A 27,269-nucleotide genomic window follows, 5' to 3' on the forward strand; every position below is an offset into this window, starting at 1 on the left:
CTATGCACATAGCTCAATGATAGGACTCTCAGCACTCCAGTTCCTCCAAACGAATTGAGCTTTTTACCTCAACATAATAGGGAAGTCCTATGGCCAATTCTCTCTCAAGACGTACAGAATATTCAACTCTCAGTTGTCTCTTTGGGATGTTTCCATATTCAGATTCAAAGGAGATATTACATTGTTGCTTAAAAGAATCATAGCTCCAATTCTTCATGGAAGTCGTGAACAGTAATTTATCCTGATTTCGGATTTACAATTTTACAATTTTCACCTTTTAGCCAAAATTCAAAACATGGCAGAGAGGACAGCTGTTGACTTCAAGCAAACACAAGTGTCAAACCCACAAAATTCAACAAAAAATATAATTTGGGGAAGTTGGGACGGCTATCCTTCCTCCCTTCATGTTGGGAGGACACAGAAATATGCAATTCAACTAGCATTACCTCTTCCAAAATATGGAGAATACGTGTGGGTGCGTTCCAGACATCACATGGCTTTTTGTTCTTTATCTCTCCTTCCGAGAATATGATAAAATCTACACAAATTTTTCTGAAACTACCAGATGATCCCAGATGTCTGCATCACCATGTCAATTCCCATGCTTCATAAGACACCCAACAAATTTTCCAAAAGTCTGACTTGAAAGGCAAAGACCCAAGTTGCTTGTGAGGAGTCCTTTCTTGGGTTCAACAACAGAAAACACAAAGCTCGTACTGCTCGGAAATCAAGGCCTCAGGGAAAAAGAAACTTCCGCATGTATTCTTTGTCCAAGATAAAACACTTCATCTAGGCTCCACATCAAAAGCAACTAGGAAAATTTGGCACAGTGGAAATGAAGTTCACAAGGAAAAATCTTCATCTTCATGCCAGCTCTGCCAAGATGTCCTAAAAGTTTAATAGTCAAAGAAAATTGCATTTTCTCCTCATGACTCAGACTCTTCTTTGAATTGACACAGAGTATCTTGATACACTTAGGAAATCCTGCTTTCATTGTTAGGGTTACAGGCAGCTAGCAACTGATATCACCTAGATACGCATGTCCCCTCTGTGATATCATCACTGTCATTAGTAGGTCAGAATACAAAGCATCAAAAAAGTAGGTTTTACCTTTCAGACACAATCCAGAGTCCTGTTCAATCGCCTGATTTATAAACCAGGATTTTACTTAAGGTTTTTATTTCCTACCATGCAGGGGCTTAGGCAACATAATCCCAGGTTTCACACTGATATTCTGCTTCAGCACTTATAACTTTGTTCAGTTCTGCTGACCCTCCCAATGCCAAATATCATCATTGAATGGAAAGCAGGCAATGAGCTCCAAAGGGTTCAATAATTTGCTTTTCCTTTGCCTCTGGAGGGCATTAATCCTGGAGGGAGTGGCATATCTCATTGCTGCCACCTTATCTCGCCCTCCTGTGGGCCTCTGCCGTGTCTGCCTACATTTTCCATGATCCCCATGTCTGCCTACATTACCCATAATTGTCTCCTGCTCACAAACTTTCACTTCTGCTTAACCTAGTTGCCTACTCATGGTTTCCTACTAATCTGATTAAGTACACGTCATATGAGGAGATCTAAACTGACCTATCTTACAAAGCCACATTCCCTTGGACTTTATATAAGCCATGTACACTTCCTGCATAAATGAGACTTGATTGGAATCTCATCTTGTCTCCTCTCTCTTTCCTCTTGCCCTGCCCCCCATTCCCATTCTCTCTCCACGCAAGACCCATGGACTGATCCCCAGGCCAGATCATAATCCCTTGTGAATGGAAAGAACATCTCTAGTACTGAATAACAAATCCAGTACCTATCACTAAGTATTTCTCAAGTGATACATCCACAATTAGACGGGATCTAACTAGATCTGAACCTGGAACATGATCTGTGTCTCTAACCATGCATTCCTCTTTATCACTGTGTTGACCCAAATTTGTGGCTCTGTGGATGATTCTCACTGTCTGTATCCATCTTGGAGAAGCTATAGCTCCTCATGCAATTCTCAACATTTCCTAATCTTACACTTTTGAATCAAGATGAGACCTTCTCATTTGTGTTTAAACAATGCAGCATCGGCAATGATTCCACTATGGCTTGATTCACAATGTCATTTATCTGATACACACTGTTCACCCTCACAATACTCTGGAGGGATTCTTCTACCTCTGTTAAAGTCTTCACACACATATTTGACACCGAGTTACTCATTAATTGCACATGAGTTTCAACTATCCACTCAAATTTGTATATCTCCTCCTTTCTCAGGAAATCACATTGCAATATGCAAATCATTTCTGTGAAAAACATTCTGCGGGTTCTATCGTATCTGAATGCTTGCACAATTTCCAATTACTTAGATACCCTCAACACCTCCAAACTTATAACCCTTGCCTTGCACAGGCTTCAGTGATTTGCAGATTTTCCCCTCAAGTTTGCGTTCTTTGACGTTCCCCTCAGGCAGCCCTCTTTTCTTCTCCATCTGACACCTCCTGTCCAGGATCACATAAAACTTCCATGCACAATTCGTCCCCAGGAATACACTTGCAGTCCCCACCTCTTGTGGACAGCATCATCAAATATTGCTTCTCTGTATACTTCATACACAGACTGCTTGTCTTTTCATAGCCAAACTTTCTGTTTCTCAACTACTCCATTGATGATTCTTAGTCCCACACTGTGGACCTTACCAACCCTGACAGGGAAATCACCATGGCCTCAACTTTCAATAACCCCTCCCCATTTACCTAATTCTTTCCTATAACCACCAAGCCACACCTTCCAGGGTTTTTCCTACCAGGTTTTAATCTACTCTCCAGTGTCTTACTCTGTCACCACCTAAATATAATCTGCCCTCAGCTCTATGCTCCCTAATCCTTTATACTTCTTCCACATTCTCTATCTGGCCGCACAACAGAAAAGTAAAGAAAGCACTACTTGATTTGTGGGTACCTCCCTTCATCCTGTAAGATAATCTTGTCTAGTTCCTTCATCCTAAGGCTCTATGCACATAGCTCAATGATAGGTCTCTCAGCACTCCAGTTCCTCCAAACGAATTGAGCTTTTTACCTCAACATAATAGGGAAGTCCTATGGCCAATTCTCTCTCAAGACGTACAGAATATTCAACTCTCAGTTGTCTCTTTGGGATGTTTCCATATTCAGATTCAAAGGAGATATTACATTGTTGCTTAAAAGAATCATAGCTCCAATTCTTCATGGAAGTCGTGAACAGTAATTTATCCTGATTTCGGATTTACAATTTTACAATTTTCACCTTTTAGCCAAAATTCAAAACATGGCAGAGAGGACAGCTGTTGACTTCAAGCAAACACAAGTGTCTAACCCACAAAATTCAACAGAAAATATAATTTGGGGAAGTTGGGACGGCTATCCTTCCTCCCATCATGTTGGGAGGACACAGAAATATGCAATTGAACTAGCATTACCTCTTCCAAAATATGGAGAATATGTGTGGGCGCGTTCCAGACATCACATGGCTTTTTGTTCTTTATCTCTCCTTCCGAGAATATGATAAAATCTACACAAATTTTTCTGAAACTACCAGATGATCCCAGATGTCTGCATCACCATGTCAGTTCCCATGCTTCATAAGACACCCAACAAATTTTCCAAAACTCTGACTTGAAAGGCAAAGACCCAAGTTGCTTGTGAGGAGTCCTTTCTTGGGTTCAACAACAGAAAACACAAAGCTCGTACTGCTCGGAAATCAAGGCCTCAGGGAAAAAGAAACATCCACATGTATTCTTTGTCCAAGATAAAACACTTCATCTAGGCTCCACATCAAAAGCAACTAGGAAAATTTGGCACAGTGGAAATGAAGTTCACAACGAAAAATCTTCATCTTCATGCCAGCTCTGCCAAGATGTCCTAAAAGTTTAATAGTCAAAGAAAATGGCGTTTTCTCCTCATGACTCAGACTCTTCTTTGAATTGACACAGAGTATCTTGATACACTTAGGAAATCCTGCTTTCATTGTTAGGGTTACAGGCAGCTAGCAACTGATATCACCTAGATACGCATGTCCCCTCTGTGATGTCATCACTGTCATTCCTAGGTCAGAATACAAAGCATCAAAAAAGTAGGTTTTACCTTTCAGACACAATCCAGAGTCCTGTTCAATCGCCTGATTTATAAACCAGGATTTTACTTAAGGTTTTTATTTCCTACCATGCAGGGGCTTAGGCAACATAATCCCAGGTTTCACACTGATATTCTGCTTCAGCACTTATAACTTTGTTCAGTTCTGCTGACCCTCCCAATGCCAAATATCATCATTGAATGGAAAGCAGGCAATGAGCTCCAAAGGGTTCAATAATTTGCTTTTCCTTTGCCTCTGGAGGGCATTAATCCTGGAGGGAGTGGCATATCTCATTGCTGCCACCTTATCTCGCCCTCCTGTGGGCCTCTGCCGTGTGTCTGCCTACATTTTCCATGATCCCCATGTCTGCCTACATTACCCATAATTCTCTCCTGCTCACAAACTTTCGCTTCTGCTTAACCTAGTTGCCTACTCATGGTTTCCTACTAATCTGATTAAGTCCACGCCATATGAGGAGATCTAAACTGACCTATCTTACAAAGCCACATTCCCTTGGACTTTATATAAGCCATGTACACTTCCTCCATAAATGAGACTTGATTGGAATCTCATCTTGTCTCCTCTCTCTTTCCTCTTGCCCTGCCCCCCATTCCCATTCTCTCTCCACGCAAGACCCATGGACTGATCCCCAGGCCAGATCATAATCCCTTGTGAATGGAAAGAACATCTCTAGTACTGAATAACAAATCCAGTACCTATCACTAAGTATTTCTCAAGTGATACATCCACAATTAGACGGGATCTAACTAGATCTGAACCTGGAACATGATCTGTGTTTCTAACCATGCATTCCTCTGTATCACTGTGTTGACCTAAATTTGTGGCTCTGTGGATGATTCTCACTGTCTGTATCCATCTTGGAGAAGCTATAGCTCCTCATGCAATTCTCAACATTTCCTAATCTTACACTTTTGAATCAAGATGAGACCTTCTCATTTGTGTTTAAACAATGCAGCATCGGCAATGATTCCACTATGGCTTGATTCACAATGTCATTTATCTGATACACACTGTTCACCCTCACAATACTCTGGAGGGATTCTTCTACCTCTGTTAAAGTCTTCACACACATATTTGACACCGAGTTACTCATTAATTGCACATGAGTTTCAACTATCCACTCAAATCTGTATATCTCCTCCTTTCTCAGGAAATCACATTGCACTATGCAAATCATTTCTGTGAAAAACATTCTGCGGGTTCTATCGTATCTGAATGCTTGCACAATTTCCAATTACTTAGATACCCTCAACACCTCCAAACTTATAACCCTTGCCTTGCACAGGCTTCAGTGATTTGCAGATTTTCCCCTCAAGTTTGCGTTCTTTGACGTTCCCCTCAGGCAGCCCTCTTTTCTTCTCCATCTGACACCTCCTGTCCAGGATCACATAAAACTTCCATGCACAATTCGTCCCCAGGAATACACTTGCAGTCCCCACCTCTTGTGGACAGCATCATCAAATATTGATTCTCTGTATACTTCATACACAGACTGCTTGTCTTTTCATAGCCAAACTTTCTGTTTCTCAACTACTCCATTGATGATTCTTAGTCCCACACTGTGGACCTTACCAACCCTGACAGGGAAATCACCATGGCCTCAACTTTCAATAACCCCTCCCCATTTACCTAGTTCTTTCCTATAACCACCAAGCCACACCTTCCAGGGTTTTTCCTACCAGGTTTTAATCTACTCTCCAGTGTCTTACTCTGTCATCACCTAAATATAATCTGCCCTCAGCTCTATGCTCCCTAATCCTTTATACTTCTTCCCCATTCTCTATCTGGCCGCACAACAGAAAAGTAAAGAAAGCACTACTTGATTGGTGTGTACCTCCCTTCATCCTGTAAGATAATCTTGTCTAGTTCCTTCATCCTAAGGCTCTATGCACATAGCTCAATGATAGGTCTCTCAGCACTCCAGTTCCTCCAAACGAATTGAGCTTTTTACCTCAACATAATAGGGAAGTCCTATGGCCAATTCTCTCTCAAGACGTACAGAATATTCAACTCTCAGTTGTCTCTTTGGGATGTTTCCATATTCAGATTCAAAGGAGATATTACATTGTTGCTTAAAAGAATCATAGCTCCAATTCTTCATGGAAGTCGTGAACAGTAATTTATCCTGATTTCGGATTTACAATTTTACAATTTTCACCTTTTAGCCAAAATTCAAAACATGGCAGAGAGGACAGCTGTTGACTTCAAGCAAACACAAGTGTCTAACCCACAAAATTCAACAGAAAATATAATTTGGGGAAGTTGGGACGGCTATCCTTCCTCCCATCATGTTGGGAGGACACAGAAATATGCAATTGAACTAGCATTACCTCTTCCAAAATATGGAGAATATGTGTGGGCGCGTTCCAGACATCACATGGCTTTTTGTTCTTTATCTCTCCTTCCGAGAATATGATAAAATCTACACAAATTTTTCTGAAACTACCAGATGATCCCAGATGTCTGCATCACCATGTCAGTTCCCATGCTTCATAAGACACCCAACAAATTTTCCAAAACTCTGACTTGAAAGGCAAAGACCCAAGTTGCTTGTGAGGAGTCCTTTCTTGGGTTCAACAACAGAAAACACAAAGCTCGTACTGCTCGGAAATCAAGGCCTCAGGGAAAAAGAAACATCCACATGTATTCTTTGTCCAAGATAAAACACTTCATCTAGGCTCCACATCAAAAGCAACTAGGAAAATTTGGCACAGTGGAAATGAAGTTCACAACGAAAAATCTTCATCTTCATGCCAGCTCTGCCAAGATGTCCTAAAAGTTTAATAGTCAAAGAAAATGGCGTTTTCTCCTCATGACTCAGACTCTTCTTTGAATTGACACAGAGTATCTTGATACACTTAGGAAATCCTGCTTTCATTGTTAGGGTTACAGGCAGCTAGCAACTGATATCACCTAGATACGCATGTCCCCTCTGTGATGTCATCACTGTCATTCCTAGGTCAGAATACAAAGCATCAAAAAAGTAGGTTTTACCTTTCAGACACAATCCAGAGTCCTGTTCAATCGCCTGATTTATAAACCAGGATTTTACTTAAGGTTTTTATTTCCTACCATGCAGGGGCTTAGGCAACATAATCCCAGGTTTCACACTGATATTCTGCTTCAGCACTTATAACTTTGTTCAGTTCTGCTGACCCTCCCAATGCCAAATATCATCATTGAATGGAAAGCAGGCAATGAGCTCCAAAGGGTTCAATAATTTGCTTTTCCTTTGCCTCTGGAGGGCATTAATCCTGGAGGGAGTGGCATATCTCATTGCTGCCACCTTATCTCGCCCTCCTGTGGGCCTCTGCCGTGTGTCTGCCTACATTTTCCATGATCCCCATGTCTGCCTACATTACCCATAATTCTCTCCTGCTCACAAACTTTCGCTTCTGCTTAACCTAGTTGCCTACTCATGGTTTCCTACTAATCTGATTAAGTCCACGCCATATGAGGAGATCTAAACTGACCTATCTTACAAAGCCACATTCCCTTGGACTTTATATAAGCCATGTACACTTCCTCCATAAATGAGACTTGATTGGAATCTCATCTTGTCTCCTCTCTCTTTCCTCTTGCCCTGCCCCCCATTCCCATTCTCTCTCCACGCAAGACCCATGGACTGATCCCCAGGCCAGATCATAATCCCTTGTGAATGGAAAGAACATCTCTAGTACTGAATAACAAATCCAGTACCTATCACTAAGTATTTCTCAAGTGATACATCCACAATTAGACGGGATCTAACTAGATCTGAACCTGGAACATGATCTGTGTTTCTAACCATGCATTCCTCTGTATCACTGTGTTGACCTAAATTTGTGGCTCTGTGGATGATTCTCACTGTCTGTATCCATCTTGGAGAAGCTATAGCTCCTCATGCAATTCTCAACATTTCCTAATCTTACACTTTTGAATCAAGATGAGACCTTCTCATTTGTGTTTAAACAATGCAGCATCGGCAATGATTCCACTATGGCTTGATTCACAATGTCATTTATCTGATACACACTGTTCACCCTCACAATACTCTGGAGGGATTCTTCTACCTCTGTTAAAGTCTTCACACACATATTTGACACCGAGTTACTCATTAATTGCACATGAGTTTCAACTATCCACTCAAATCTGTATATCTCCTCCTTTCTCAGGAAATCACATTGCACTATGCAAATCATTTCTGTGAAAAACATTCTGCGGGTTCTATCGTATCTGAATGCTTGCACAATTTCCAATTACTTAGATACCCTCAACACCTCCAAACTTATAACCCTTGCCTTGCACAGGCTTCAGTGATTTGCAGATTTTCCCCTCAAGTTTGCGTTCTTTGACGTTCCCCTCAGGCAGCCCTCTTTTCTTCTCCATCTGACACCTCCTGTCCAGGATCACATAAAACTTCCATGCACAATTCGTCCCCAGGAATACACTTGCAGTCCCCACCTCTTGTGGACAGCATCATCAAATATTGATTCTCTGTATACTTCATACACAGACTGCTTGTCTTTTCATAGCCAAACTTTCTGTTTCTCAACTACTCCATTGATGATTCTTAGTCCCACACTGTGGACCTTACCAACCCTGACAGGGAAATCACCATGGCCTCAACTTTCAATAACCCCTCCCCATTTACCTAGTTCTTTCCTATAACCACCAAGCCACACCTTCCAGGGTTTTTCCTACCAGGTTTTAATCTACTCTCCAGTGTCTTACTCTGTCATCACCTAAATATAATCTGCCCTCAGCTCTATGCTCCCTAATCCTTTATACTTCTTCCACATTCTCTATCTGGCCGCACAACAGAAAAGTAAAGAAAGCACTACTTGATTTGTGGGTACCTCCCTTCATCCTGTAAGATAATCTTGTCTAGTTCCTTCATCCTAAGGCTCTATGCACATAGCTCAATGATAGGTCTCTCAGCACTCCAGTTCCTCCAAACGAATTGAGCTTTTTACCTCAACATAATAGGGAAGTCCTATGGCCAATTCTCTCTCAAGACGTACAGAATATTCAACTCTCAGTTGTCTCTTTGGGATGTTTCCATATTCAGATTCAAAGGAGATATTACATTGTTGCTTAAAAGAATCATAGCTCCAAATCTTCATGGAAGTCGTGAACAGTAATTTATCCTGATTTCGGATTTACAATTTTACAATTTTCACCTTTTAGCCAAAATTCAAAACATGGCAGAGAGGACAGCTGTTGACTTCAAGCAAACACAAGTGTCTAACCCACAAAATTCAACAGAAAATATAATTTGGGGAAGTTGGGACGGCTATCCTTCCTCCCATCATGTTGGGAGGACACAGAAATATGCAATTCAACTAGCATTACCTCTTCCAAAATATGGAGAATATGTGTGGGTGCGTTCCAGACATCACATGGCTTTTTGTTCTTTATCTCTCCTTCCGAGAATATGATAAAATCTACACAAATTTTTCTGAAACTACCAGATGATCCCAGATGTCTGCATCACCATGTCAATTCCCATGCTTCATAAGACACCCAACAAATTTTCCAAAACTCTGACTTGAAAGGCAAAGACCCAAGTTGCTTGTGAGGAGTCCTTTCTTGGGTTCAACAACAGAAAACACAAAGCTCGTACTGCTCGGAAATCAAGGCCTCAGGGAAAAAGAAACATCCGCATGTATTCTTTGTCCAAGATAAAACACTTCATCTAGGCTCCACATCAAAAGCAACTAGGAAAATTTGGCACAGTGGAAATGAAGTTCACAAGGAAATATTTTCATCTTCATGACAGCTCTGCCAAGATATCCTAAAAGTTTAATAGTCAAAGAAAATGGCATTTTCTCCTCATGACTCAGACTCTTTTTTGAATTGACACAGAGTATCTTGATACACTTAGGAAATCCTGCTTTCATTGTTAGGGTTACAGGCAGCTAGCAACTGATATCACCTAGATACGCATGTCCCCTCTGTGATGTCATCGCTGTCATTCCTAGGTTAGAATACAAAGCATCAAAAAAGTAGGTTTTACCTTTCAGACACAACCCAGAGTCCTGTTCAATCGCCTGATTTATAAACCAGGATTTTACTTAAGGTTTTTATTTCCTACCATGCAGGGGCTTAGGCAACAAAATCCCAGGTTTCGCACTGATATTATGCTTCAGCACTTATAACTTTGTTCAGTTCTGCTGACCCTCCCAATGCCAAATATCATCATTGAATGGAAAGCAGGCAATGAGCTCCAAAGGGTTCAATAATTTGCTTTTCCTTTGCCTCTGGAGGGCATTAATCCTGGAGGGAGTGGCATATCTCATTGCTGCCACCTTATCTCGCCCTCCTGTGGGCCTCTGCCGTGTGTCTGCCTACATTTTCCATGATCCCCATGTCTGCCTACATTACCCATAATTCTCTCCTGCTCACAAACTTTCGCTTCTGCTTAACCTAGTTGCCTACTCATGGTTTCCTACTAATCTGATTAAGTCCACGCCATATGAGGAGATCTAAACTGACCTATCTTACAAAGCCACATTCCCTTGGACTTTATATAAGCCATGTACACTTCCTCCATAAATGAGACTTGATTGGAAAATCATCTTGTCTCCTCTCTCTTTCCTCTTGCCCTGCCCCCCATTCCCATTCTCTCTCCAGGCAAGACCCATGGACTGATCCCCAGGCCAGATCATAATCCCTTGTGAATGGAAAGAACATCTCTAGCACTGAATAACAAATCCAGTACCTATCACTAAGTATTTCTCAAGTGATACATCCACAATTAGACGGGATGTAACTAGATCTGAACCTGGAACATGATCTGTGTCTCTAACCATGCATTCCTCTGTATCACTGTGTTGACCTAAATTTGTGGCTCTGTGGATGATTCTCACTGTCTGTATCCATCTTGGAGAAGCTATAGCTCCTCATGCAATTCTCAACATTTCCTAATCTTACACTTTTGAATCAAGATGAGATCTTCTCATTTGTGTTTAAACAATGCAGCATCGACAATGATTCCACTATGTCTTGATTCACAATGTCATTTATCTGATACACACTGTTCACCCTCACAATACTCTGGAGGGATTCTTCTACCTCTGTTAAAGTCTTCACACACATATTTGACACCGAGTTACTCATTAATTGCACATGAGTTTCAACTATCCACTCAAATCTGTATATCTCCTCCTTTCTCAGGAAATCACATTGCACTATGCAAATCATTTCTGTGAAAAACATTCTTCGGGTTCTATCGTATCTGAATGCTTGCACAATTTCCAATTACTTAGATACCCTCAATACCTCCAAACTTATAACCCTTGCCTTGCACAGGCTTCAGTGATTTGCAGATTTTCCCCTCAAGTTTGCGTTCTTTGACATTCCCCTCAGGCAGCCCTCTTTTCTTCTCCATCTGACACCTCCTGTCCAGGATCACATAAAACTTCCATGCACAGTTCGTCCCCAGGAATACACTTGCAGTCCCCACCTCTTGTGGACAGCATCATCAAATATTGCTTCTCTGTATACTTCATACACAGACTGCTTGTCTTTCATAGCCAAACTTTCTGCTTCTCAAGTACTCCATTGATGATTCTTAGTCCCACAATGTGGACCTTACCAACCCTGACAGGGAAATCACCATGGCCTCAACTTTCAATAACCCCTCCCCATTTACCTACTTCTTTCCTATAACCACCAAGCCACACCTTCCAGGTTTTTTCCTACCAGGTTTTAATGTACTCTCCAGTGTCTTACTCTGTCACCAAGCTAAATATAATCTGCCCTCAGCTCTATGCTCCCTAATCCTTTATACTTCTTCCCCATTCTCTATCTGGCCGCACAACAGAAAAGTAAAGAAAGCACTACTTGATTGGTGTGTACCTCCCTTCATCCTGTAAGATAATCTTGTCTAGTTCCTTCATCCTAAGGCTCTATGCACATAGCTCAATGATAGGTCTCTCAGCACTCCAGTTCCTCCAAACGAATTGAGCTTTTTACCTCAACATAATAGGGAAGTCCTATGGCCAATTCTCTCTCAAGACGTACAGAATATTCAACTCTCAGTTGTCTCTTTGGGATGTTTCCATATTCAGATTCAAAGGAGATATTACATTGTTGCTTAAAAGAATCATAGCTCCAATTCTTCATGGAAGTCGTGAACAGTAATTTATCCTGATTTCGGATTTACAATTTTACAATTTTCACCTTTTAGCCAAAATTCAAAACATGGCAGAGAGGACAGCTGTTGACTTCAAGCAAACACAAGTGTCTAACCCACAAAATTCAACAGAAAATATAATTTGGGGAAGTTGGGACGGCTATCCTTCCTCCCATCATGTTGGGAGGACACAGAAATATGCAATTGAACTAGCATTACCTCTTCCAAAATATGGAGAATATGTGTGGGCGCGTTCCAGACATCACATGGCTTTTTGTTCTTTATCTCTCCTTCCGAGAATATGATAAAATCTACACAAATTTTTCTGAAACTACCAGATGATCCCAGATGTCTGCATCACCATGTCAGTTCCCATGCTTCATAAGACACCCAACAAATTTTCCAAAACTCTGACTTGAAAGGCAAAGACCCAAGTTGCTTGTGAGGAGTCCTTTCTTGGGTTCAACAACAGAAAACACAAAGCTCGTACTGCTCGGAAATCAAGGCCTCAGGGAAAAAGAAACATCCACATGTATTCTTTGTCCAAGATAAAACACTTCATCTAGGCTCCACATCAAAAGCAACTAGGAAAATTTGGCACAGTGGAAATGAAGTTCACAACGAAAAATCTTCATCTTCATGCCAGCTCTGCCAAGATGTCCTAAAAGTTTAATAGTCAAAGAAAATGGCGTTTTCTCCTCATGACTCAGACTCTTCTTTGAATTGACACAGAGTATCTTGATACACTTAGGAAATCCTGCTTTCATTGTTAGGGTTACAGGCAGCTAGCAACTGATATCACCTAGATACGCATGTCCCCTCTGTGATGTCATCACTGTCATTCCTAGGTCAGAATACAAAGCATCAAAAAAGTAGGTTTTACCTTTCAGACACAATCCAGAGTCCTGTTCAATCGCCTGATTTATAAACCAGGATTTTACTTAAGGTTTTTATTTCCTACCATGCAGGGGCTTAGGCAACATAATCCCAGGTTTCACACTGATATTCTGCTTCAGCACTTATAACTTTGTTCAGTTCTGCTGACCCTCCCAATGCCAAATATCATCATTGAATGGAAAGCAGGCAATGAGCTCCAAAGGGTTCAATAATTTGCTTTTCCTTTGCCTCTGGAGGGCATTAATCCTGGAGGGAGTGGCATATCTCATTGCTGCCACCTTATCTCGCCCTCCTGTGGGCCTCTGCCGTGTGTCTGCCTACATTTTCCATGATCCCCATGTCTGCCTACATTACCCATAATTCTCTCCTGCTCACAAACTTTCGCTTCTGCTTAACCTAGTTGCCTACTCATGGTTTCCTACTAATCTGATTAAGTCCACGCCATATGAGGAGATCTAAACTGACCTATCTTACAAAGCCACATTCCCTTGGACTTTATATAAGCCATGTACACTTCCTCCATAAATGAGACTTGATTGGAATCTCATCTTGTCTCCTCTCTCTTTCCTCTTGCCCTGCCCCCCATTCCCATTCTCTCTCCACGCAAGACCCATGGACTGATCCCCAGGCCAGATCATAATCCCTTGTGAATGGAAAGAACATCTCTAGTACTGAATAACAAATCCAGTACCTATCACTAAGTATTTCTCAAGTGATACATCCACAATTAGACGGGATCTAACTAGATCTGAACCTGGAACATGATCTGTGTTTCTAACCATGCATTCCTCTGTATCACTGTGTTGACCTAAATTTGTGGCTCTGTGGATGATTCTCACTGTCTGTATCCATCTTGGAGAAGCTATAGCTCCTCATGCAATTCTCAACATTTCCTAATCTTACACTTTTGAATCAAGATGAGACCTTCTCATTTGTGTTTAAACAATGCAGCATCGGCAATGATTCCACTATGGCTTGATTCACAATGTCATTTATCTGATACACACTGTTCACCCTCACAATACTCTGGAGGGATTCTTCTACCTCTGTTAAAGTCTTCACACACATATTTGACACCGAGTTACTCATTAATTGCACATGAGTTTCAACTATCCACTCAAATCTGTATATCTCCTCCTTTCTCAGGAAATCACATTGCACTATGCAAATCATTTCTGTGAAAAACATTCTGCGGGTTCTATCGTATCTGAATGCTTGCACAATTTCCAATTACTTAGATACCCTCAACACCTCCAAACTTATAACCCTTGCCTTGCACAGGCTTCAGTGATTTGCAGATTTTCCCCTCAAGTTTGCGTTCTTTGACGTTCCCCTCAGGCAGCCCTCTTTTCTTCTCCATCTGACACCTCCTGTCCAGGATCACATAAAACTTCCATGCACAATTCGTCCCCAGGAATACACTTGCAGTCCCCACCTCTTGTGGACAGCATCATCAAATATTGATTCTCTGTATACTTCATACACAGACTGCTTGTCTTTTCATAGCCAAACTTTCTGTTTCTCAACTACTCCATTGATGATTCTTAGTCCCACACTGTGGACCTTACCAACCCTGACAGGGAAATCACCATGGCCTCAACTTTCAATAACCCCTCCCCATTTACCTAGTTCTTTCCTATAACCACCAAGCCACACCTTCCAGGGTTTTTCCTACCAGGTTTTAATCTACTCTCCAGTGTCTTACTCTGTCATCACCTAAATATAATCTGCCCTCAGCTCTATGCTCCCTAATCCTTTATACTTCTTCCCCATTCTCTATCTGGCCGCACAACAGAAAAGTAAAGAAAGCACTACTTGATTGGTGTGTACCTCCCTTCATCCTGTAAGATAATCTTGTCTAGTTCCTTCATCCTAAGGCTCTATGCACATAGCTCAATGATAGGTCTCTCAGCACTCCAGTTCCTCCAAACGAATTGAGCTTTTTACCTCAACATAATAGGGAAGTCCTATGGCCAATTCTCTCTCAAGACGTACAGAATATTCAACTCTCAGTTGTCTCTTTGGGATGTTTCCATATTCAGATTCAAAGGAGATATTACATTGTTGCTTAAAAGAATCATAGCTCCAAATCTTCATGGAAGTCGTGAACAGTAATTTATCCTGATTTCGGATTTACAATTTTACAATTTTCACCTTTTAGCCAAAATTCAAAACATGGCAGAGAGGACAGCTGTTGACTTCAAGCAAACACAAGTGTCTAACCCACAAAATTCAACAGAAAATATAATTTGGGGAAGTTGGGACGGCTATCCTTCCTCCCATCATGTTGGGAGGACACAGAAATATGCAATTCAACTAGCATTACCTCTTCCAAAATATGGAGAATATGTGTGGGTGCGTTCCAGACATCACATGGCTTTTTGTTCTTTATCTCTCCTTCCGAGAATATGATAAAATCTACACAAATTTTTCTGAAACTACCAGATGATCCCAGATGTCTGCATCACCATGTCAATTCCCATGCTTCATAAGACACCCAACAAATTTTCCAAAACTCTGACTTGAAAGGCAAAGACCCAAGTTGCTTGTGAGGAGTCCTTTCTTGGGTTCAACAACAGAAAACACAAAGCTCGTACTGCTCGGAAATCAAGGCCTCAGGGAAAAAGAAACATCCGCATGTATTCTTTGTCCAAGATAAAACACTTCATCTAGGCTCCACATCAAAAGCAACTAGGAAAATTTGGCACAGTGGAAATGAAGTTCACAAGGAAATATTTTCATCTTCATGACAGCTCTGCCAAGATATCCTAAAAGTTTAATAGTCAAAGAAAATGGCATTTTCTCCTCATGACTCAGACTCTTTTTTGAATTGACACAGAGTATCTTGATACACTTAGGAAATCCTGCTTTCATTGTTAGGGTTACAGGCAGCTAGCAACTGATATCACCTAGATACGCATGTCCCCTCTGTGATGTCATCGCTGTCATTCCTAGGTTAGAATACAAAGCATCAAAAAAGTAGGTTTTACCTTTCAGACACAACCCAGAGTCCTGTTCAATCGCCTGATTTATAAACCAGGATTTTACTTAAGGTTTTTATTTCCTACCATGCAGGGGCTTAGGCAACAAAATCCCAGGTTTCGCACTGATATTATGCTTCAGCACTTATAACTTTGTTCAGTTCTGCTGACCCTCCCAATGCCAAATATCATCATTGAATGGAAAGCAGGCAATGAGCTCCAAAGGGTTCAATAATTTGCTTTTCCTTTGCCTCTGGAGGGCATTAATCCTGGAGGGAGTGGCATATCTCATTGCTGCCACCTTATCTCGCCCTCCTGTGGGCCTCTGCCGTGTGTCTGCCTACATTTTCCATGATCCCCATGTCTGCCTACATTACCCATAATTCTCTCCTGCTCACAAACTTTCGCTTCTGCTTAACCTAGTTGCCTACTCATGGTTTCCTACTAATCTGATTAAGTCCACGCCATATGAGGAGATCTAAACTGACCTATCTTACAAAGCCACATTCCCTTGGACTTTATATAAGCCATGTACACTTCCTCCATAAATGAGACTTGATTGGAAAATCATCTTGTCTCCTCTCTCTTTCCTCTTGCCCTGCCCCCCATTCCCATTCTCTCTCCAGGCAAGACCCATGGACTGATCCCCAGGCCAGATCATAATCCCTTGTGAATGGAAAGAACATCTCTAGCACTGAATAACAAATCCAGTACCTATCACTAAGTATTTCTCAAGTGATACATCCACAATTAGACGGGATGTAACTAGATCTGAACCTGGAACATGATCTGTGTCTCTAACCATGCATTCCTCTGTATCACTGTGTTGACCTAAATTTGTGGCTCTGTGGATGATTCTCACTGTCTGTATCCATCTTGGAGAAGCTATAGCTCCTCATGCAATTCTCAACATTTCCTAATCTTACACTTTTGAATCAAGATGAGATCTTCTCATTTGTGTTTAAACAATGCAGCATCGACAATGATTCCACTATGTCTTGATTCACAATGTCATTTATCTGATACACACTGTTCACCCTCACAATACTCTGGAGGGATTCTTCTACCTCTGTTAAAGTCTTCACACACATATTTGACACCGAGTTACTCATTAATTGCACATGAGTTTCAACTATCCACTCAAATCTGTATATCTCCTCCTTTCTCAGGAAATCACATTGCACTATGCAAATCATTTCTGTGAAAAACATTCTTCGGGTTCTATCGTATCTGAATGCTTGCACAATTTCCAATTACTTAGATACCCTCAATACCTCCAAACTTATAACCCTTGCCTTGCACAGGCTTCAGTGATTTGCAGATTTTCCCCTCAAGTTTGCGTTCTTTGACATTCCCCTCAGGCAGCCCTCTTTTCTTCTCCATCTGACACCTCCTGTCCAGGATCACATAAAACTTCCATGCACAGTTCGTCCCCAGGAATACACTTGCAGTCCCCACCTCTTGTGGACAGCATCATCAAATATTGCTTCTCTGTATACTTCATACACAGACTGCTTGTCTTTCATAGCCAAACTTTCTGCTTCTCAAGTACTCCATTGATGATTCTTAGTCCCACAATGTGGACCTTACCAACCCTGACAGGGAAATCACCATGGCCTCAACTTTCAATAACCCCTCCCCATTTACCTACTTCTTTCCTATAACCACCAAGCCACACCTTCCAGGTTTTTTCCTACCAGGTTTTAATGTACTCTCCAGTGTCTTACTCTGTCACCAAGCTAAATATAATCTGCCCTCAGCTCTATGCTCCCTAATCCTTTATACTTCTTCCCCATTCTCTATCTGGCCGCACAACAGAAAAGTAAAGAAAGCACTACTTGATTGGTGTGTACCTCCCTTCATCCTGTAAGATAATCTTGTCTAGTTCCTTCATCCTAAGGCTCTATGCACATAGCTCAATGATAGGTCTCTCAGCACTCCAGTTCCTCCAAACGAATTGAGCTTTTTACCTCAACATAATAGGGAAGTCCTATGGCCAATTCTCTCTCAAGACGTACAGAATATTCAACTCTCAGTTGTCTCTTTGGGATGTTTCCATATTCAGATTCAAAGGAGATATTACATTGTTGCTTAAAAGAATCATAGCGCCAATTCTTCATGGAAGTCGTGAACAGTAATTTATCCTGATTTCGGATTTCCAATTTTACAATTTCCACCTTTTAGCCAAAATTCAAAACATGGCAGAGAGGACAGCTGTTGAATTCAAGCAAACACAAGTGTCTAACCCACAAAATTCAACAGAAAATATATCTTGGGGAAATTGGGAAGGCTATCCTTCCTCCCATCACGTTGGGAGGACACAGAAATATGCAATTCAACTAGCATTACCCCTTCCAAAATATGTAGAATATGTGTGGGTGCGTTCCAGACATCACATGGATTTTTGTTCTTTATCTCTCCTTCCGAGAATATGATAAAATCTACACAAATTTTTCTGAAACTACCAGATGATCCCAGATGTCTGCAGCACCATATCAATTCCTATGCTTCATAAGACATCCAACAAATTTTCCAAAAATCTGACGTGAACGGCAAAGACCCAAGTTGCTTGTGAGGAGTCCTTTCGTGGGTTCTAACAGAAAATACAAAGCTCATACTGCTCGGAAATCAAGGCCTCAGGGCAAAAGAAACATCCGCATGTATTCTTTGTCCAAGATAAAACACTTCATCTAGGCTCCACATCAAAAGCAACTAGGAAAATTTGGCACAGTGGTAATGAAGTTCACAAGGAAAAATCTTGATCTTCATGCCAGCTCTGCCAAGATGTCCTAAAAGTTTAATAGTCAAAGAAAATGGCGTTTTCTCCTCATGACTCAGACTCTTCTTTGAATTGACACAGAGTATCTTGATACACTTAGGAAATCCTGCTTTCATTGTTAGAGTTACAGGCAGCTAGCAACTGATGTCACCTAGGTATGGAAGTCCCCTCTGTGATGTCATCGCTGTCATTCCTAGGTCAGAATACAAAGCATCACAAAAGTAGGTTTTACCTTTCAGACACAATCCAGAGTCCTGTTCAATCGCCTGATTTATAAACCAGGATTTTACTTAAGGTTTTTATTTCCTACCATGCAGGGGCTTAGGCAACAAAATCCCAGGTTTCGCACTGATATTCTGCTTCAGCACTTATAACTTTGTTCAGTTCTGCTGACCCTCCCAATGCCAAATATCATCATTGAATGGAAAGCAGGCAATGAGCTCCAAAGGGTTCAATAATTTGCTTTTCCTTTGCCTCTGGAGGGCATTAATCCTGGAGGGAGTGGCATATCTCATTGCTGCCACCTTATCTCGGCATCCTGTTGGCCTCTGCCGTGTCTGCCTACATTTTCCATGATCCTCATGTCTGCCTACATTACCCATAATTCTCTCCTGCTCACAAACTTTCGTTTCTGCTTAACCTAGTTGCCTACTCATGGTTTCCTACTAATCTGATTAAGTCCACGCCATATGAGGAGATCTAAACTGACCTATCCTACAAAGCCACATTCCCTTGGACTTTATATAAGCCATGTACACTTCCTGCATAAATGAGACTTGATTGGAATCTCATCTTGTCTCCTCTCTCTTTCCTCTTGCCCTGCCCCCCATTCCCATTCTCTCTCCAGGCAAGACCCATGGACTGATCCCCAGGCCAGATCATGATCCCATGGCCTTGTGAATGGAAAGAACATCTCTAGCACTGAATAACAAATCCAGTACCTATCACTAAGTATTTCTCAAGTGATACATCCACAATTAGAGGGGATCTAACTAGATCTGAACCTGGAACATGATCTGTGTCTCTAACCATGCATTCCTCTGTATCACTGTGTTGACCTAAATTTGTGGCTCTGTGGATGATTCTCACTGTCTGTATCCATCTTGGAGAAGCTATAGCTCCTCATGCAATTCTCAACATTTCCTAATCTTACACTTTTGAATCAAGATGAGACCTTCTCATTTGTGTTTAAACAATGCAGCATCGGCGCTAATTCCACTATGGCTTGACTCACAATGTCATTTATCTGATACACACTGTTCACCCTCACAATACTCTGGAGGGATTCTTCTACCTCTGTTAAAGTCTTCACACACATATTTAACACCGAGTTACTCATGAATTGCACATGAGTTTCAACTATCCACTCAAATCTGTATATCCCCTCCTTTCTCAGGAAATCACATAGCACTATGCAAATCATTTCTGTGAAAAACATTCTGCGGGTTCTATCGTATCTGAATGCTTGCACAATTTCCAATTACTTAGATGCCCTCAACGCTTCCAAACTTATAACCCTTGCCTTGCACAGCCTTCAGTGATTTGCAGATTTCCCTGTCAAGGTTGCTTTCTTTGACGTTCCCCTCAGGCAGCCCTCTTTTCTTCCTCATCTGACACCTCCTGTCCAGGATCAAATAAAACTTCCATGCACAGTTCCTCCCCAGGAATACAATTACAGTCCCCACCTCTTGTGGACAGCATCATCAAATATTGCTTCTCTGTATACTTCATAAACAGACTGCTTGTCTTTTCATAGCCAAACTTTCTGCTTCTCAACTACTCCATTGATGATTCTTAGTCGCACACTGTGGGCCTTACCAACCCTGACAGGGAAATCACCATGGCCTCAACTTTCAATAATCCCTCCCCATTTACCTACTTCTTTCCTATAACCACCAAGCCACACCTTCCAGGGTTTTTCCTACCAGGTTTTAATGTACTCTCCAGTGTCTTACTCTGTCACCAAGCTAAATATAATCTGCCCTCAGCTCTATGCTCCCTAATCCTTTATACTTCTTCCCCATTCTCTATCTGGCCGCACAACAGAAAAGTAAAGAAAGCACTTCTTGATTGGTGTGTACCTCCCTTCATGCTGTAAGATAATCTTGTCTAGTTCCTTCATCCTAAGGCTCTATGCACATAGCACAATGATAGGACTCTCAGCACTCCAGTTCCTCCAAACGAATTGAGCTTTTAACCTCAACATAATAGGGAAGTCCTATGGCAAATTCTCTCTCAAGAGGTACAGAATATTCAACTCTCAGTTGTCTCTTGGGGATGTTTCCATATTCAGATTCAAAGGAGATATTACATTGTTGCTTAAAAGAATCATAGCTCCAAATCTTCATGGAAGTCGTGAACAGTAATTTATCCTGATTTCGGATTTACAATTTTACAATTTCCACCTTTTAGCCAAAATTCAAAACATGGCAGAGAGGACAGCTGTTGACTTCAAGCAAACACAAGTGTCTAACCCACAAAATTCAACAGAAAATATATCTTGGGGAAATTGGGAAGGCTATCCTTCCTCCCATCACGTTGGGAGGACACAGAAATATGCAATTCAACTAGCATTACCTCTTCCAAAATATGTAGAATATGTGTGGGTGCGTTCCAGACATCACATGGATTTTTGTTCTTTATCTCTCCTTCCGAGAATATGATAAAATCTACACAAATTTTTCTGAAACTACCAGATGATCCCAGATGTCTGCATCACCATATCAATTCCCATGCTTCATAAGACACCCAACAAATTTTCCAAAACTCTGACGTGAACGGCAAAGACCCAAGTTGCTTGTGAGGAGTCCTTCCTTGGGTTCAAAAACAGAAAACACAAAGCTCGTACTGCTTGGAAATCAAGGCCTCAGGGCAAAAGAAACATCCGCATGTATTCTTTGTCCAAGATGAAACACTTCATCTAGGCTCCACATCAAAAGCAACTAGGAAAATTTGGCACACAGGTAATGAAATTCACAAGGAAAAATCTTAATCTTCATGCCAGCTCTGCCAAGATGTCCTAAAAGTTTAATAGTCAAAGAAAATGGCGTTTCTGCCTCGTGACTCAGACTCTTCTTTGAATTGACACAGAGTATCTTGATACACTGAGGAAATCCTGCTTTCATTGTTAGGGTTACAGGCAGCTAGCAACTGATATCACCTAGATACGGATGTCCCCTCTGTGATGTCATCGCTGTTATTCCTAGGTCAGAATACAAAGCATTACAAAAGTAGGTTTTACCTTTCAGACACAAGCCAGAGTCCTGTTCAATCGCCTGATTTATAAACCAGGATTTTACTGAAGGTTTTTATTTCCTACCATGCAGGGGCTTAGGCAACAAAATCCCAGGTTTCGCACTGATATTCTGCTTCAGCACTTATAACTTTGTTCAGTTCTGTTGACCCTCCCAATGCCAAATATCATCATTGAATGGAAAGCAGGCAATGAGCTCCAAAGGGTTCAATAATTTGCTTTTCCTTTGCCTCTGGAGGGCATTAATCCTGGAGGGAGTGGCATATCTCATTGCTGCCACCTTATCTCGCCATCCTGTGGGCCTCTGCCGTGTCTGCCTACATTTTCCATGATCCTCATGTCTGCCTACATTACCCATAATTCTCTCCTGCTCACAAACTTTCGTTTCTGCTTAACCTAGTTGCCTACTCATGGTTTCCTACTAATCTGATTAAGTCCACGCCATATGAGGAGATCTAAACTGACCTATCCTACAAAGCCACATTCCCTTGGACTTTATATAAGCCATGTACACTTCCTGCATAAATGAGACTTGATTGGAATCTCATCTTGTCTCCTCTCTCTTTCCTCTTGCCCTGCCCCCCATTCCCATTCTCTCTCCAGGCAAGACCCATGGACTGATCCCCAGGCCAGATCATAATCCCATGGCCTTGTGAATGGAAAGAACATCTCTAGCAATGAATAACAAATCCAGTACCTATCACTAAGTATTTCTCAAGTGATACATCCACAATTAGAGGGGATCTAACTAGATCTTAACCTGGAACATTATCTGTGTCTCTAACCATGCATTCCTCTCTATCACTGCGTTGACCTAAATTTGTGGCTCTGTGGATGATTCTCACTGTCTGTATCCATCTTGGAGAAGCTATAGCTCCTCATGCAATTCTCAACATTTCCTAATCTTACACTTTTGAATCAAGATGAGACCTTCTCATTTGTGTTTAAACAATGCAGCATCGGCAATGATTCCACTATGGCTTGACTCACAATGTCATTTATTTGATACACACTGTTCACACTCACAATATTCTGGAGGGATTCTTCTACCTCTGTTAAAGTCTTCACACACATATTTAACACCGAGTTACTCATGAATTGCACATGAGTTTCAACTATCCACTCAAATCTGTATATCTCCTCCTTTCTCAGGAAATCACATAGCACTATGCAAATCATTTCTGTGAAAAACATTCTGCGGGTTCTATCGTATCTGAATGCTTGCACAATTTCCAATTACTTAGATGCCCTCAACACCTCCAAACTTATAACCCTTGCCTTGCACAGGCTTCAGTGATTTGCAGATTTCCCCCTCAAGATTGCTTTTTTTGAGGTTCCCCTCAGGCAGCCCTCTTTTCTTACCCATCTGACACCTCCTGTCCAGGATCATATAAAACTTCCATGCACAGTTCTTCCCCAGGAATACACTTGCAGTCCCCACCTCTTGTGGACAGCATCATCAAATATTGCTTCTCTGTATACTTCATACACAGACTGCTTGTCTTTCATTGCCAAACTTTCTGCTTCTCAACTACTCCATTGATGATTCTTAGTCCCACAATGTGGACCTTACCAACCCTGACAAGGAAATCACCATGGCCTCAACTTTCAATAAGCCCTCCCCATTTACCTACTTCTTTCCTATAACCACCAAGCCACACCTTCCAGGGTTTTTCCTACCAGGTTTTAATGTACTCTCCAGTGTCTTACTCTGTCACCAAGCTAAATATAATCTGCCCTCAGCTCTATGCTCCTTAATCCTTTATACTTCTTCCCCATTCTCTATCTGGCCACAAAACAGAAAAGTAAAGAAAGCACTACTTGATTGGTGTGTACCTCCCTTCATCCTGTAAGATAATCCTGTCTAGTTCCTCCATCCTAAGGCTCTATGCACTTAGCTCAATGATAGGACTCTCAGCACTCCAGTTCCTCCAAACGAATTAAGCTTTTACCTCAACATAATACGGAAGTCCTATGGCAAATTCTCTCACAAGAGGTACAGAATATTCAACTCTCAGTTGTCTCTTTGGGATGTTTCCATATTCAGATTCAAAGGAGATATTACATTGTTGCTTAAAAGAATCATAGCTCCAATTCTTCATGGAAGTCGTGAACAGTAATTTATCCTGACTTCGGATTTACAATTTTACAATTTCCACCTTTTAGCCAAAATTCAAAACATGGCAGAGAGGACAGCTGTTGACTTCAAGCAAACACAAGTGTCTAACCCACAAAATTCAACAGAAAATATATCTTGGGGAAATTGGGAAGGCTATCCTTCCCCCCATCACGTTTGGAGGACACAGAAATATGCAATTCAACTAGCATTACCTCTTCCAAAATATGTAGAATATGTGTGGGTGCGTTCCAGACATCACATGGGTTTTTGTTCTTTATCTCTCCTTCCGAGAATATGATAAAATCTACACAAATTTTTCTGAAACTACCAGATGATCCCAGATGTCTGCATCACCATATCAATTCCCATACTTCATGAGACACCCAACAAATTTTCCAAAACTCTGACGTGAACGGGAAAGACCCAAGTTGCTTGTGAGGAGTCCTTTCTTGGGTTCCAACAGAAAACACAAAGCTCGTACTGCTTGGAAATCAAGGTCTCAAGGCAAAAGAAACATCCGCATGTATTCTTTGTCCAAGATAAAACACTTCATCTAGGCTCCACATCAAAAGCAACTAGGAAAATTTGGCACACAGGTAATGAAGTTCACAAGGAAAAATCTTAATCTTCATGCCAGCTCTGCCAAGATGTCCTAAAAGTTTAATAGTCAAAGAAAATGGCGTTTCCTCCTCGTGACTCAGACTCTTCTTTGAATTGACACAGAGTATCTTGATACACTGAGGAAATCCTGCTTTCATTGTTAGGGTTACAGGCAGCTAGCAACTGATATCACCTAGATACGGATGTCCCCTCTGTGATGTCATCGCTGTCATTCCTAGGTCAGAATACAAAGCATCACAAAAGTAGTTTTTACCTTTCAGACACAATCCAGAGTCCTGTTCAATTGCCTGATTTATAAACCAGGATTTTACTTAAGGTTTTTATTTCCTACCATGCAGGGGCTTAGGCAACAAAATCCCAGGTTTCGCACTGATATTCTGCTTCAGCACTTATAACTTTGTTCAGTTCTGCTGACCCTCCCAATGCTAAATATCATCATTGAATGGAAAGCAGGCAATGAGCTCCAAAGGGTTCAATAATTTGCTTTTCCTTTGCCTCTGGAGGGCATTAATCCTGGAGGGAGTGGCATATCTCATTGCTGCCACCTTATCTCTCACTCCTGTGGGCCTCTGCCGTGTCTACCTACATTTTCCATGATCCTCATGTCTGCCTACATTACCCATAATTCTCTCCTGCGCACAAACTTTCGCTTCTGCTTATCCTAGTTGCCTACTCATGGTTTCCTACGAATCTGATTAACTCCACGTCATATGAGGAGATCTAAACTGACCTATCCTACAAAGCCACATTTCCTTGGACTTTATATAAGCCATGTAAACTTCCTGCATAAATGAGACTTGATTGGAATCTCATCTTGTCTCCTCTCTCTTTCCTCTTGCCCTGCCCCCCATTCCCATTCTCTCTCCAGGCAAGACCCATGAACTGATCCCCAGGCCAGATCATAATCCCATGGCCTTGTGAATGGAAAGAACATCTCTAGCACAGAATAACAAATCCAGTACCTATCACTAAGTATTTCTCAAGTGATACATCCACAATTAGAGGGGATCTAACTAGATCTGAACCTGGAACATGATCTGTGTCTCTAACCATGCATTCCTCTGTATCACTGTGTTGACCTAAATTTGTGGCTCTGTGGATGATTCTCACTGTCTGTATCCATCTTGGAGAAGCTATAGCTCCTCATGCAATTCTCAACATTTCCTAATCTTACACTTTTGAATCAAGATGAGACCTTCTCATTTGTGTTTAAACAATGCAGCATCGGCAATGATTCCACTATGGCTTGACTCACAATGTCATTTATCTGATACACACTGTTCACACTCACAATACTCTGGAGGGATTCTTCTACCTCTTTTAAAGTCTTCACACACATATTTAACACCGAGTTACTCATGAATTGCACATGAGTTTCAACTATCCACTCAAATCTGTATATCTCCTCCTTTCTCAGGAAATCACATAGCACTATGCCAATCATTTCTGTGAAAAACATTCTGCGGGTTCTATCGTATCTGAATGCTTGCACAATTTCCAATTACTTAGATGCCCTCAACACCTCCAAACTTATAACCCTTGCCTTGCACAGGCTTCAGTGATTTGCAGATTTCCCCCTCAAGATTGCTTTTTTTGAGGTTCCCCTCAGGCAGCCCTCTTTTCTTACCCATCTGACACCTCCTGTCCAGGATCATATAAAACTTCCATGCACAGTTCTTCCCCAGGAATACACTTGCAGTCCCCACCTCTTGTGGACAGCATCATCAAATATTGCTTCTCTCTATACTTCATACACAGACTGCTTGTCTTTCATAGCCAAACTTTCTGCTTCTCAACTACTCCATTGATGATTCTTAGTCCCACAATGTGGACCTTACCAACCCTGACAGGGAAATCACCATGGCCTCAACTTTCAATAAGCCCTCCCCATTTACCTACTTCTTTCCTATAACCACCAAGCCACACCTTCCAGGGTTTTTCCTACCAGGTTTTAATGTACTCTCCAGTGTCTTACTCTGTCACCAAGCTAAATATAATCTGCCCTCAGCTCTATGCTCCCTAATCCTTTATACTTCTTCCCCATTCTCTATCTGGCCACACAACAGAAAAGTAAAGAAAGCACTACTTGATTGGTGTGTACCTCCCTTCATCCTGTAAGATAATCTTGTCTAGTTCCTCCATCCTAAGGCTCTATGCACTTAGCTCAATGATAGGACTCTCAGCACTCCAGTTCTCCAAACGAATTAAGCTTTTTACCTCAACATAATACGGAAGTCCTATGGCAAATTCTCTCACAAGAGGTACAGAATATTCAACTCTCAGTTGTCTCTTTGGGATGTTTCCATATTCAGATTCAAAGGAGATATTACATTGTTGCTTAAAAGAATCATAGCTCCAATTCTTCATGGAAGTCGTGA

Source organism: Cavia porcellus, unplaced genomic scaffold (assembly GCF_034190915.1).
Source record: "Cavia porcellus strain 051 isolate PalLab524CR breed Dunkin Hartley unplaced genomic scaffold, mCavPor4.1 scaffold_3, whole genome shotgun sequence".
Classification (NCBI taxonomy): Eukaryota; Metazoa; Chordata; class Mammalia; order Rodentia; family Caviidae; genus Cavia; species Cavia porcellus.